Here is a 15,383-nt window from a genome sequence, read left to right as displayed (position 1 = left end):
GACGGCTGCCCGTGGGCGGCTATTGGCAGCGGGTCGCCTGGACTATTGCACACCATATAGGCAGGGCTCGAATCTACTTCGATTTCACCAAAAGACCTGATGTAAAATTACGACGAATACAGTATGATAGCAAATCCGTAGGCGGCATTTAATAATATGAGATCGATTGTGGCGTATTTAAGGGTCAGACAAAATTCCCTATAACCACAAGGTTAACATAGGACATAGGGCAAAGTCAGTTATTTTTATACTGAGGGCATATCTATTATTTATAAATATATATCATAAGATTCTACATGATTATTTATTTGTACAAACTGTAACAGTTGTTCTTGTATTAATAATAACACAGATTATCATTTGATTGACTTAGAAAAACAGCTAAATATTTTTATCTGAATAATTAAATTAAAACATGTCTCAAAAGTTATATGTTTGGTTGTACTTTGGTTAGTATTTTTGACACGCTACTGAGAATACATTTTCACAATAAGATTTGCGAAATACAACTCAATTTTAAAATTATAGGGATCATACGGATGCATAACATAATTCAAGAAACAATTACTAATATTCAGAAGATTGTAAAAGCACATAAAATTTCTCCAGTTAGAAATAGTATGTTACAAAATTGCAAGATAAGTGTTGCAATCCAAAATAACGGTGTTTTATTCAAGAAGGTGCTAATTGATTCAAATATCGATATTATTATCACCTTGTGGAATGACAAATACATTGAAATCGCTGAAATATTACTGTCGATATCAATACCTCTTAGATCAATGACGAATGTTTTCGCAGATAAGTTTATAAGAGGTAAAGAAAAATATATAAGAGGTAAAATAAGTACATCGTTTTATCAACATGAATATAGCGTTAAACATAAACAGTAAAAGTGCTCAAAAAAATAATTCTCAATAAGATCAACTTAATTAGTATATAACAAAAAAATTACGATGATAAATATCAAGCTCTTACTAAGTAAATTAAGGTTAAACTGAGAAATACATTGCTTATGATAAACCAGTGTACGCATAAAATATACACAATTTTTCTATTAGTAATAATTAATAGCATACAAAACGGCAACATTATTATGTAAACCCCTTCGGGAGTTTCTCAAGGGACCTAGGTCTTTTGACTTTACTTATTATTAACGTAATAACGACAGGTAAAAATTCCAGTTTTTTGTATGCAAATTATTTATAATTGCTTTGATGAATTCGATTTTTTGTGGACTCTTTCTCTATACAGAGTGATTTATGATAGACTTCCGTTTACCATCTGCTTTTTAGTGTCGGAAATCGGTATTATGTGTCAATTTTTCGATATTGCTCGCCATTAGATTATTCTTACAATCTCGGTGGAACCGTTTTGGTTAAAAGAACTTCCACTAAGGATCTCGAAATCCCTTTTAAAAGCAATTATTTCTTCAGACCACTGAAGAGCGTTGCTGGCAAATAAACTACTCTCGATGAGTTCCAGGGTTGCCATTGCAAATTAATCTATTTAATGTCAGCTATGAGGAGCTGGTTCGGTTTGTATCATTTAAATTTAATATTTTATGACTTTTCTTTCAATTATTTTGTGCACTGTTTTTTATATATTATTTTTGTATTGTAATTATACAATATATAATAGCTTTTTACCATCGTGTCCCATTGAGCTAATCTCGTTGTCCCGATAAAAGTTTGGTCATGATGGTCTCAATTCAATTTAAATAAATAAATGTGCATATATTTTAATTGTATTTTACCTTTTATTATTTTGCGATCATATATGCTGCATAAATATTGTAATATGATCTGGAAGGCGAAGGGAGGGACTCAATCAGAATTCCGGATGTAGCACTCATGGGCTTGAGGGCCAACTTGATCTTGAATGGTGGCAGGTAATGCTGCTTGATATTGTCGCATACTGGCATAACTCGCATAACTACAACAAACGCAGAATAAAACAAAGCAGACCACCGAGTGAAAGATATTGAAGAATACAGGTCGTACATAGTTGCTTCGATAAGCTTTTATTACAACGGTAGGTCGATGTGCGAGTTTCGGGACACGATGTTCAAACAAGAGGTGAGACGTCGTCGTCGAAGTTCCGAAGATCTATGTGTAGTGAAGTCGAGTGTATCTAGTCAGGTTTTATACCACATTATATACACAGTTATGCGCTTAAAATGTATACCCACCCCGCACGCTGAAGAGGATCGTAAGAATTCGGTGTGCTTCTCGACGGCTGCTAGTTCCGTGGGCATGATTCGCGAGACTTCAGACGCCCGTGTCCGTGTCTCTTGAGTAGATACGCCATATTTGCTCCCCTCTTGAATTTTCTCAAAAAAATACATGTCATTTAATGAAATAATATGAATCTTAATAAAATCGAAATATTAAAATAATAACCATCGACTGGCCAACTTTTGCCTTCACCCCATAAAAACTGAAATAACATCCCTGAATCTAAACAGGAAATTCTTGGGTTATCCCTCAAAGAAATTCTAAAAAAAATAGTCTCGAATCTATCCTGAAAATATTTTTTAAGATATGGTATTTCAGTGAAATCTAAATTCTCATACTAGTAACTATGAAGTTGCGGTTTTGAGCCCTAGCAGCAGCTTTCGAATTTTTATTTATAAAAATACGCTATTATTAAAGACTTTTCGCACATCAGACTTAATACAGGAATTTCTTAATAGACCTTCTACTTCTGGCACTATCGATTATTTTATAAACATGAATTTACTTTGTGTAAAAATAAACATGTACAAGACTATTTCGAGAAGCGTATTATTGACTGAATTATTAAAAAAATCAGGTGTGTGTAGTTTGTGACGTTTTAGTTGGTAAGCATTAACTGATACTGATTAGGGATTCTGAAGTCTCGGGTTTTTTCAATTCCCGGGACTCGAAACCCAATTTTTTTAAATCCCGGGAATTCCCGGGACTCGAGACTTTGATTATTTTTCGTATAATCATGAAAAAAAATTATGGAAAAGAATTAACTTATTATTATTAACTTTAATTAACTTATTATTATTAACTTAAATTAATTTTTTATTATTAACTTATATTATTTGTGTTATTGGTACGATAGGTGAAAATTTATTGAAACAATTTAAAAACACTTTATTCGATATTTATTAAAATTTAATTTATTACAAATTTTTTAATCGAAATATTTATATCAATATTAAGTTAAAACCTTTACTTTTGTAAGGAAAAATATGTTTTTAAAAACACCAAGACGTTTAATGATGAATCACATAGCCTGTTCCTGGTTTTTGTGGCATATATTCCAGATGTAGAAAAAACTCTCTCGCTTTCTGTAGATGTTGGCTTAATTGTAAGCAATGATTTGAATAAAAGCTCTAGATTCGGAGTTCGATGGATATTTGAGTCTAATATCTGAAACTCCTTTTTAAAGTTGAATTTTTTATTTCTAGTCGTTGAAATATTTTGGTGGTTCGTGTGACAGAGTTGTGCTGATTTCAAATATTTTTTTAAAAGGAAATTAACAATAATTTCGGAAGTTAATAAAGTGGCATCTCGACGACTTAGAGCTTCAACTGCCAGTTTTATAGGAGCGAGTACTTCACAAATAGTTTCCAATACGTGAATGTTCGATTCATTCCAAATTTGGCCGATGCCAAGATCAATTAATGATTTTCTAATGCAATTTCGTAACTTTCAAAATCTCGAGATCATGGGTAATAAAGAATTCCACCTTGTCTTCATATCGAGACATAAATTAAGCTCGACATCAAATTCGCTCTTTACATATTTTTGTGAAATTGCGCTTCGGAAAGTCTCGAGTCCCGGGTTATTAATTTTTAAATTCCCGGGACTCGAGACAGCAAAAAATCTTTGAATTCTCGGGAATAAATTCCCGGGTTGTCTCGACACAGAATCCCTAATACTGATCCACAATGCAAGTTGTATAATACGTATAATTATTGTATTAATAATAATAATAATAATAATGTCACAAATAACTTAAATGTTCAGTTAATCGTTTTAAATTCGTACCCAGGCCGAGTCGTGGCGCGTGGTCGTCGCTTGAGCGAGCTTAGGGGGCGCCGGGCTATGGAGGCGCGGGGGTGGCTGGGGCGCGATGACGACAGGGGGCCGGCCAGGGGGGCCGGGGGTGGACCAGACACAGACACAGGCACGCGACGACACCAACACATCATCATCGCTGACGTCTTCTCCGTCGTCGTCCTCTTTCTCCATCGTTGCGTCTCCCGTGGTCGATTGCATCGATTTCCAAAATTGGCCAAATTGAAAACAAACTGCCGCGATCCGACCCTGGACTTTCGCACCTTCGCGTCATCCTGCCTTTGGCGGCGCCTTTGACCTCACTCTTCGAACGTATCGATTCACAGCGTGTCAGGAAAAAAAAGGTTGCGGACCGCTGGTCGTACGGTTGTAGCAGTCGATTGCCCGACACGGTCTATTTTATCGCCACTGTATTTTATTTGATAATTTTTATTTTTATTCGAAAGCTTCGTTCGTTAGGCGCTAATTAAGGATCGTGTCAGATTGGAATGGAGAGTAGGGGATAGGGTCAGTGTGTCGAGCCACCGTCCCCCGCCTCGCTGTTGAAATTATTATGGAGTAGTGGACTGAGTCAAAGAAAGCTTTAATAACATTTCCAGTAGTCTCTACGACAGTAAATAGTTATTTGAAATGAAATTCAAACTTGTTTTTAAGTCATAAGAAAAATATATAAGCGCAAGCGCTAGAGAAGCAAATATAAAAATATAATAATCTTACTTTTCATGATGATTATATTTGGTAATCCTAAAATGAATGTTTTTTTAATGAAACTAAAAATACAGATATAACAAAATACGAACTCATATATCAACAACCAAACTGATAATTCGGGATTACAGAATACATTAAATGGTTAGGTATTTTAAGAATTAATGGTCATTAACATTTTAACAGACTGTCAATAAATCTCCAATTGCGGATGCTAACACGTCATAGCGACAATAATAAAATTACTTTTGTCATTACATATGTATATATGTACATACAATTCGGAGGAATATGTGTAATTATTGTATTAAAATATTTTATATTTGCTTTTCACGAAGCTATTTTATAATGCATTTATAATAATAAATTTTATGGTAAATATATAATTAATTATTTAAAATAAAAACATAAAAAAATTATTTAAAAAAATACCATTTACCAACTTCTCATTTTAATACATATTACAATATAAATTACTAATGTACATACCAATCTATTTTTTTTTTAAGTCATCCCTTGAGCATGAGACTTAACACTGTCGAAATTGCTTGTTAAAATTAACATATAATATCTTAGTTATTTACGACTTACAAAACAAGCTTATTTGTTACGCCGACACATTCTGTTTGGGGTGACCGGGTTTTTAAAATTTCCAGGATTTAAGATACCCGTTTTAAAAGTTCCGTGAATTCACGCTACTTGAGACTTTGACTATTATTCATTTAAATCTATCAAAAAGGCTGAAAACTTGTGTATTATTTTTTAAAACATGCAATAGTGGCGATATTTGTTTTATTATGTATACAACTGTGAACGACGATATTGAAGTACTTTATATTTCGCATCAATAGTCAGACTGAAGCGAGCACCCGACTCTTTGATCACCCGATCGCTTCTTCGGCAATGTATATCCCTTTTGCCTGATGAGATATCGAATGAACGCACTATTTGTGATTATTTTAATTGACAAATCGTCTTTAGCAACTAACTGAGCGACAGTTTTATTGAGCGTTTTTTTCCTTCACTAAATTTGATAGTTATGGCGCACTTAATTTTATTATTTTTGCACTGTTCTTCGGTGTAAATTTTATAATAATATACGTAAACAAAAGAAATATATTTAATTATATTAATAAAATAAAAAATTGAATTTGCTTTGATTAATTTTCGAGCCGTCGGTAATGCATTCGGTTGTTTCGACCAATAAAATACAAGCATTCAAATATAAAACAAAATGGCCGACACTACCGTGACAACAGTTTTAAATAATTATTATTTATAAACAAAATTTTGCTTTAATTCGTCATGTACGTTGTTCGATTTAACTGAATATAAATAATCAGATTGCAAATTAACTAGGTGTGTTATAACTATGAAAATTAAATACATACATAATGTGTTGAGGAGTAGAATAATACATTGATTAAGCTAAATAAACAATCATAAAACAATCTTCGTAATGAAATCTTCAAATTTTGAATTCCCAGCGACGGGCTCCGAGGCCGAAAAGTGAGTTTTTCCTTTTATAAATTATCGGATTGCAAATTAACTAGGTGTGTTATAACTATAAAAATTAAATATATACATCATATGTTTAGGATAAGAAGAATACATTGATTAAATTAGATAAACAATCTTCGTAATGAAATCAACAAATTTTGAATTCTCGTCGCAGTGCTCCGAGGCCGAAAAGTGAGTTTTTGCTTTTATATTACATAAACATTATCATTGCTTCCGATTTAATGCACATATACGGTAGATTTAAAAATTGCAAATAAAACAGGTACATTTAAACGTGAACGTGTAATATATCATTAATATGTATGTGGATTGAAAGTTAATGTCGATCAAATCGGCGCTGTCGCAGTGGGAACGCTATATATATAAGCCAACGGACAGCTTATAAATGTGTAGTTTTTTTGATGTTATCTAATAAACGACATTTTACAATGATTATAAATATGTGATTGCATACTTGGAATAATCGATAGGCAAAATATCTAGGTGGGCTATTTTAATTCCGATGTGGCAAAATATGTATACGCCATGGTTTTTATTCAATTTTTGTTCTGTGCCATCATTCCTCTTTTGGAATAGCCAAATTCAAGATATTCAGTTACATCAAACTTATGTTGTATGTCCTTTATAAAAATATAATACTTGCTGACAGTGACTTCAACATGAGAAGATTCACTTTTTGTTTATATATACCAATTCTCGATTTTTAAAGATATCACTTGAAAATACGATAGATTGTGCACATAATAAAGCTGCTTCTATTTTAAAGGTTCATTTTACCTAAGAAGAACATAACAAATGTATTTTGCATGCACTGCATAATTCATCGTTGGTTTTAAGTTGTGAAATGCTTTGAAGCACCTTTGTATGACAGTTTTTATTAAATCATAAAAATCACTGCAAGATAGCTTTTCCAAAAATTATATGAGGAAAACAGTGAAAATATCGAGCACCTATTACTGCATACAGAGGTTCGTTTGCTGTCAAAAGGCATTTATCTTCGTCGAGTTGTTTCGGTATGAGACAGTGTCACGTCTTTCGTAAGTGATAAAAAATGAAATAGTTAATATAACGGGTGGCATGTTTAACTTGTCAGATATATTTATATAATAAATTTTGGGACACCCTATATGATATATTGTAAAATATTATTTATTATTGTTTTTTTAAGTGCTTTATAGATGTTGACTCACATTTAAAATATTTAAAGCGACATAATATATCGACGTTTGCAAATCATGGTATTTTGCAGTTTTGGTATTTTGATCGTTATTAATTAATAAATTACCATTAGAAGAATCTTCTATGGCTTTACTCAAACTGAAGTTTCTTTATAAATTAAAGGCTCGTGAATAACCTTTTCAAAACAAATGTTCAGAAATATTGACACGCTTTTGGTGGTAGTTTATGGTTTCAAGTTTCACGTTTAAAAATTTTCACGTTCTTCCTCATTATGTTTTTTAACTAAATTTAATTGAATCATTTATTTTTGTTTTTAAATACACGTGTTATGCACAAAAGAGTTATTGCGTCATTAATTTCAACTTTCATATTATTTGTGATATTTTATTTTCGGAAAAATTGGGTAATTAAAATATACTAAGCTATACGGCCTAATAAAATACAACATACAATTTTACTCATAATGTCGATTACGTATAAAACCTGTTGCTTATTGTATTCAAAGAAAAAATAATTAACTCTCGAATCACAAAGCTTTTGTAAATCTTAAAACCTGGCTTGATCCAAGGTTAGACTTATTGCTTCATAATTGTCGTTATCGTGTGTTATCTCAGTATGTAAACATTTTAAATTCACAATGTAAAATAGAAGCTCTTATTTAATTGAAAACCGCTACATTGAACTTTTGTACTCGATGCATTTTAGCGGAAGATATTTTATTTTAACATGGATTCAATAAAAATAATGTAACATATAAATGCTATCTACGACAAAAGCTCCACGAACTTTTAGTACATAGCAAAATATCTAGCAGACTAATGCTCCAGCTGACAAATGGTACGCATGACATTTGTCCCAATATCATAATACCTCAAAGAAAATATTCATAATGATTTTTTAAAATAGAGCGCTTAATAAATTGATAAATCGAGGGGTGACAAAAACTTAAGAATATTTTTTTGCAAATGCAAGTAAGCCAAGCAAATCAAATCCGATCGCGAAATATAAATTTAACGTGGGAGTGTCGAATTCTTTAAAATAAAAAACTTTATTTACATAAAAAGCATATACGCTCCTAAGTCATAATGCTTGCACTACACTCTCTGGAAGCTGTCCGAACCGAAGTTCAACTGAAGTCGGCCGAGGTCGCTGACTTCTGAGTAGCGGTCACACTGCCACAAATTTCATATGCCGTCCGGACGGCGGGCGTGAATGATGTACAGCTGGCTTATTTGCGTGCGATTGAAAAATGTGCCAAATAATCGCAATTTTTAAATTGTTTTATTATTAAAATTGCGCTACTACGAAAAAAATATTTTATAAACCTCGTAAAAAAGCCATTGTTTATTTCGTCCCACGTTATGACAAGACAGACAACATTGTTTTTACTTGCAAAATGTGTAATCTTTAATGAAAATAACAAATTTCAATAACTCGATTACGGGAAACAATGAATCGTTTGCGCCCGATTTATTATATTATAAACCGGCCACATCAAAAATCCATTTCTTTAACTATGTCAGCAGGTTAATGCGTTAAAATGCATAAAATCTTCCCTTTTATTAATTTTCCTTCAAAACGTCTTTTACGTTAACTCTCTCTAAAGGTAAATGAAATGTTAATGCAAATTTAAAAAAAATCGCTTTTACATTTTAATAGAGTTTTCATAGTTGATCTAAAAAAAAATTCTGTTTATGTTATATATGTTTAATTAAAATTTGTTTGATGTAAAAATTAGCAGATAAGCTAAATAAATTAATAAAATAATAAATAAATAAATCGGTTTCGAGAACTTTATTGCATCGTTAATAAATAACCCACTGAGTTTTGTCACATCAGCTACAAAACCGAATGAATATAAGATAAATCGTATTATTGAGTGAAATTAGTACGAGGTCTTTCGATTATGGATAAGGATGCCAATGAATGACTAATTATTTTTTTAATTTACACGTGCAAGTGTTCTATGTTGTTTTCCCATCGAAGTATTAATGATTTATTTTTTGTTAAGCCAATGGAATCCGAATAGATATAAATACTCAATAATGTCGAACGGCAAATTGAATCTTACATTAATTTAGGAAAATTGCATCTCAAGGAATATAATTGTTATCGTAGTAATAAATAATATATATAATAAATCTTACTTGGATATCATATTTTCATTAATTTCTTTAAAGCTAATTCGTAATGACACTTCAACGAGTAAACTTATAATTTTTGTTTCTGTTTTAGGTGACACTAGTGTAGACCATTTGTCAGCTAGATTTTTGGTAGTGGACTTACATACATATATTTGTTATTGCAAAAGTCAAAAAATAATAAAAAAGAGACGTAGTAAAACATTTACTATATGATATTTATTTTTATTTTCATCTCTCAAATATGAGATTAATTTTCAGATTAGGACAAAAATAGATAGTTCCAATTATTAAAAATCCGATTTAATACAATAATATAAATAAATTGTATAATAATATGTTTTTTATTTCGAAAATAATTATGAATCGATTATATTGCTTATAAATAGATATATTTGCTGTTACTATGGTTTTCTGCTCACCGTGCGATATATTTATTTTTAACCAATCTTCTTAACGCTTTCTTCTTTTAAATACAATAGACCCTTTCCTCCAACGAAAAAAATCGTCTGGTATCATTTAGGCACAGCAGTAATTCACATGATTTCTTTTATGCTTAAACATAGCAAAAACGTGCCTTTTTCCTTCGTTCAATTAAAACATTCTCCCAGCCGAAATATAAGCAATAAAAGTTACTTAAAATATATTTTCTATTACTATATTACAACGTGCTTAATATTAATTAAGTATGATATCGTACAAATATTATTTGTATTATGAATAAAAATATATTTTTCAATTAACTCACAAATCACAAATTCATAATATATTGTACATAACTACCAATAAAATATTATTTAGTTTACTCCCTCTATGTTTAAGCATCTTCAGATATAATATATTTAGCAAATACTATAACCATCAAGAGCAATTATATTAATTAATTATAATAATACATTAATAAATTATTGAACATATCAATATTACGTATTTATAAATCTAATTGTAATTTTTATTATTTTTAACAGATGTCGCTATAAATCATATTCTCGATTACTGGTATTTATCTAAAGCTGCATCTACGAATTGAACAATTACTTAGTGAATTAATATTATGTATTTAAATTATAGATTAAACATTATTCCAAGTATTAAATATGCTTTTATAATTTTTTAAAATATTTTACAACGAAAAGGAAGGCTACATACTTGTGTAAAAAATATCATCAAATTGCTAACCTTGTTTATTTTATTTTCTATTCTTAGTCCTTAAGCCTGCATCAGGGCCATGACCTCCTGGACAAGGTTTCGCAATCTCCCCGTTCCTGAATTTAATCTCCCACTGACTCAAGATCAGCGTCTAATATAGACGTAATCTTTGCCAGCGGTTAGCTAAAACTTCGATTCAACTACAGCAGTATCTTGTATTCTAGCTAAATTTTACGATCTCGAAAATGTCGATAGAAATAAATCTCCGTGATTGTTTTTATTAAGACCTTTTTTGCTACTGCAGCGGTCCAACGTGGCCTGAATAATCTTGAAGCTGTGTTAAAACTTGGTTCTTTCGATAACAGCAAATCATTTAGTATTTCTTACGAGTCGTAATAGAATGTTATTTAATAAGCTTTTATGATAATTAATAGCCTCTGCATATTCAAATTATTGTAGCTATTCAACTCCATAACAAATTAGCATAAACTCTCAACCCAAGGGTCAGTAAAATGTGACTCGCAAGCTAAATGCAGCCCTTGGAGATATAGCTTTCTAAAAATGAATGTACAATTAATATTGCATTATTTTTAAAGTTATAATATACACTATGTATCATACATTTAATTTAGCTAATTAAAATTACTATGTATTATTTCGAACTGCCGAAAAAAAATATCATAAACATTATTTTTAACTGAAATATTTCATTTAAAAAAATAATTCTATTTTTAAATTAACTTGTACTTTTAGTAGAAAAGTAGAGATAAATAAAAAAATACACATGTAAGAATACCTCTTTATATATAGAGGTATGAAATGATTGTGATTAGTCACTTTTTTGGCACCCATCGCGCGAATTTCAGTTATCCTTGTTCCACAGATTCATGATAAGGGAAATTGCGCTTCATCAAACATCATACAAAGTTCAATCATAAACTTTATCTATCTAGTCATAAACGTCAATTTATATTTCTTTAAATTTACATTAACGTGTGTTTCTTAAGTGCCCAACTCAAGCCCTCTGTTCTATGCGCTATTTATTAATGACATAAATACGGTAGTTACATAATCCGTTTTTTTTTTCTATAAGTCGATAGATGTATTCAGTATGTTGCAGGAAGAAAATCTCTCTAAGGAATTATTTAGATATACTATAGAGATAGACTTCTATTAACCATCCACTATTTAATGTCGGAAAGACATAATTCCGTCAAACATCTCGAAATCACATCAACGAAAAATCTTTGTTTTAAGGAACGCGTTCCACTTTGACGATCCGTCAATTATGAAACCTAAGGATTTCAATAATGCCGTAATTTTTAATACTTTTAATTAATTGACCGAAAAAATAAACCGAGTACGCCACGTTTATTGATTAGCAAAACCAAATCATTTAAATACTATTGGTTCGATATATTAAATGGCAATACAAGTGACAAATGGGTGCCGCCCGAACTGAATCTAAAACTAAAATTTTGTCTTAATAAAATATGAAGTACGATTAAAAGTGGATCCTTTCAAGGAAAAAACAGAAAGTGATCTGCACAATAATTGGACAAAAAAGTCAAATTGAACTTGAGTTATTTTATTTCTTTGCGTGTAGCCGCTGATTAAATGTCTTATGTGACTCGCGAGGCTATACAGGTTGCCGACCTTTGCTTTATATTAACTAGACAAAAAAAGTAGCAATGGCCTTAAGTGTAAATTTGCTTGCACTATAATTTTTAACATTTCTGCATGCACAATTTTTTTTATAGTATTGAATATTTTTTCAACTGGTTACAAAATAACACTCACTTTTAATACATATACTAATGCTAATACCAAATAGTGGGAATAAAACTTGAAAATATAAGCCCTTAAGTTTTATTTTATTTTTTTGTATTATTAATCTTCCATTGCAACTAATGCGTTACAACGGGGTAAATCTGTACTGTGATTTTAACGTAAAATCTTTCATAAAAAAAAAATATGTAAAACATAAATTACAAAAAAATATGTTTGATACAAATGACTTTTGTGCCAGAAATTATATTGAAATATATTTTTGCCGAACATTTAGGTTTGATAATGCACTTTCACAAAAACTTCAATGATTTTGATTTCACAAAGTTCTCATTGGGCACAGAATATATTTTTCTAAGAGCAACATGATTTGGATAAACAACTTTTAAAAACTAAATTCTGATTATCATCTAAAACTTTATTGAAACAATTTTTTTAAACTAAAACTTAAGTTTAATTTTAGTTAAATAACAATGAATAGCTTTTGAGAGATTTTGTTAAATAGTGTTGATATTCGTAACATCTTTTTAATGTAAAATCGGATTTTCTACAATAAATATCGACCCTGTTTTATGATAAAAAATCACCCCGAGTTATATTTATATTGCAAAACTTTGTCTTGATAGACAGTTTATTAAAAAAATTTCATTTTTAAACATACATATAAGCAAACCTAATTGTTAATTTTATGTAAATTGCGTTTTTTCGCTATTAAACTATTTAAAAATATGGCTGAATTATTTTATGAAATCAGAATTTTTAAATATGGATCGCAGTAACATAGAGTTTGGAAAACACTGCTCTAACATGTATTCATATATCTCGAAAGATCTATATTTTTAATATTTTCAACAACAATGCAATATTTTAACGCACTCCTTCAAAAATTGTAGATGTAATTGAAAATTTGCCCTAGACTCCTACTTTAATATGGAGGTAATAGACAATCTGTTTATTATAATTATAAAATTTTAAAATCAGAAATTTCAGATAATCAGTATTTCGACTACAAGATTGTATTATGAAAGTAGACACGCAAGGCAAGTATGTCAAATTAAATTAATTGCACACTCAATTAATGGTATGACATTTTTGCAAGAAATTTGTGCCCAGGGCAATCGTTCCAAATTAACTCGAAACATCTCTAAGGATTGCTGTTTTTGCTCCATACAATAAAATATTTTAAAACGCAGTATATTTCGTTGTATTTAGAACGCTATATATTTTTTAAATACGCCTATCTTGTAGCTTTTTGAGCATACGTCTACAGTAGTATAATAACAACTTTGGCCGCACTTGATCTTGAATTACTAATTTATTTACTGCCAGAGGCTGGACTTGCCTTTCACTTGTCCAACCGAAATATTTTCTCACTCGTGTAGAAACTGTTGGCGACTGTCTGCCTCATCTGGTTCTTCTCCAAGAAACGCGAGAAGAAAGATTAATTAATTCTACATTAGGAAACTTTTCGCATAATCTCAATAAGCGCCGTCATCCGTGTTGCAATCGTTCGTTGAAAACAATTCATTGTTTTTATTCAAAATGCGTGGATTGTTTTAAAAATGTGTTTCATTAGTCAGATTTCACGTTAAGTTTCAAAATATAATAAGAACATTTTTCAATACACTATTACAGATAACCTATGGGAAATAAAAATTCTTTATAAAATAAGATAAGATTATAATAATTACAGTCTAGTCAACTCATAGCAAATCAGTGATTTTTCAATTTGATATTCTTATAAAACACTACAATAAATAAATTTTAATTAAAAAAAAATATTTTTTGACAAAATAACTAATTGAAAAATTAAATATATTCTTGAAAATTTTAAATAAAATAATAGAAGGATCAAATACTAATTAAAATATATTTAGTCTAAGTTTTGGGGAATGCTTCTGTCTCATAAGCTAATAAGTTCTTTGACATTTTGTTATAATGTTTTAATTTCTGTTTTTTTCTATTGTAGCTAATGATTAAGTTTTTTAAATTAGTATAAAAAAATGTATTATAAATTATTTTTATCGATTTCTTTTAGATGACTAATTGTTTTATTTAGAGATGTTTTCGCCTTCCGCTTGGTCGCTTTCTTCTTCTTTTACTTGATCTTTAGAATTGATCATCAAAAAAATTGAGCACCTTTTTGTTGCATCAACAGCATGGGCATGGTCCTACCCGTCCTACTGTTACTATCCTTCATCAAGTTCATCAGTCAGAAAGAGCCTCACAGAGTCATTTTTTCGTACTCGTTCGCTAGATTAGATTACTCCTTGATCTTGGGATTATTATATTTTCCAAATTCGTATTAATAATACAATGAAATCGAAGTTAAATTGAAAAAATACAAGGTTTATAGAAATAACTTTGAAGTTCTACCGGTTGTTTCCATTATCATTAATTATTCATTTATATTCAATTCTATAATTCGAAAAGTTCATTTTCATATTTTGTAACATCCACGCCCGTTACAACATAATATTTTTTACGAATGGGGGGAAAGAATCTTCTTATACGTTGAACTTTCTTATTTTTATGTTGTGTTCTTAACATAAATTTAGTCACTTTTGGAGAGATTGTATACGCGTGCTGATTAGACAAACGATCGTTGGCGATACAATAATGTAAACGGAGAAAACCGCAAGGTCAAAGACCAAGAGCTATAGTCACTTTATTATCTTGAATCATATGAAATTCCGGCGTGTTAATGGGGGGTTTAGAAACAAAGCCGACAATGTTCATTCATTCAAGAATAACGTATTAATTCAAATTAAATACATTTTATCATATTATAATTAACTTTAAAATTTAAAATACAACTTGTGTTAATTTAATTTGCTCACCG

The sequence above is a fragment of the Plectrocnemia conspersa genome, unplaced genomic scaffold (assembly GCF_051122295.1).
Source record: "Plectrocnemia conspersa isolate PC_06_02 unplaced genomic scaffold, ASM5112229v1 ptg000006l, whole genome shotgun sequence".
NCBI lineage: Eukaryota > Metazoa > Arthropoda > Insecta > Trichoptera > Polycentropodidae > Plectrocnemia > Plectrocnemia conspersa.
The sequence above is the reverse complement of the archived record's forward strand: the minus strand, read 5'-3'. Positions refer to the sequence as shown.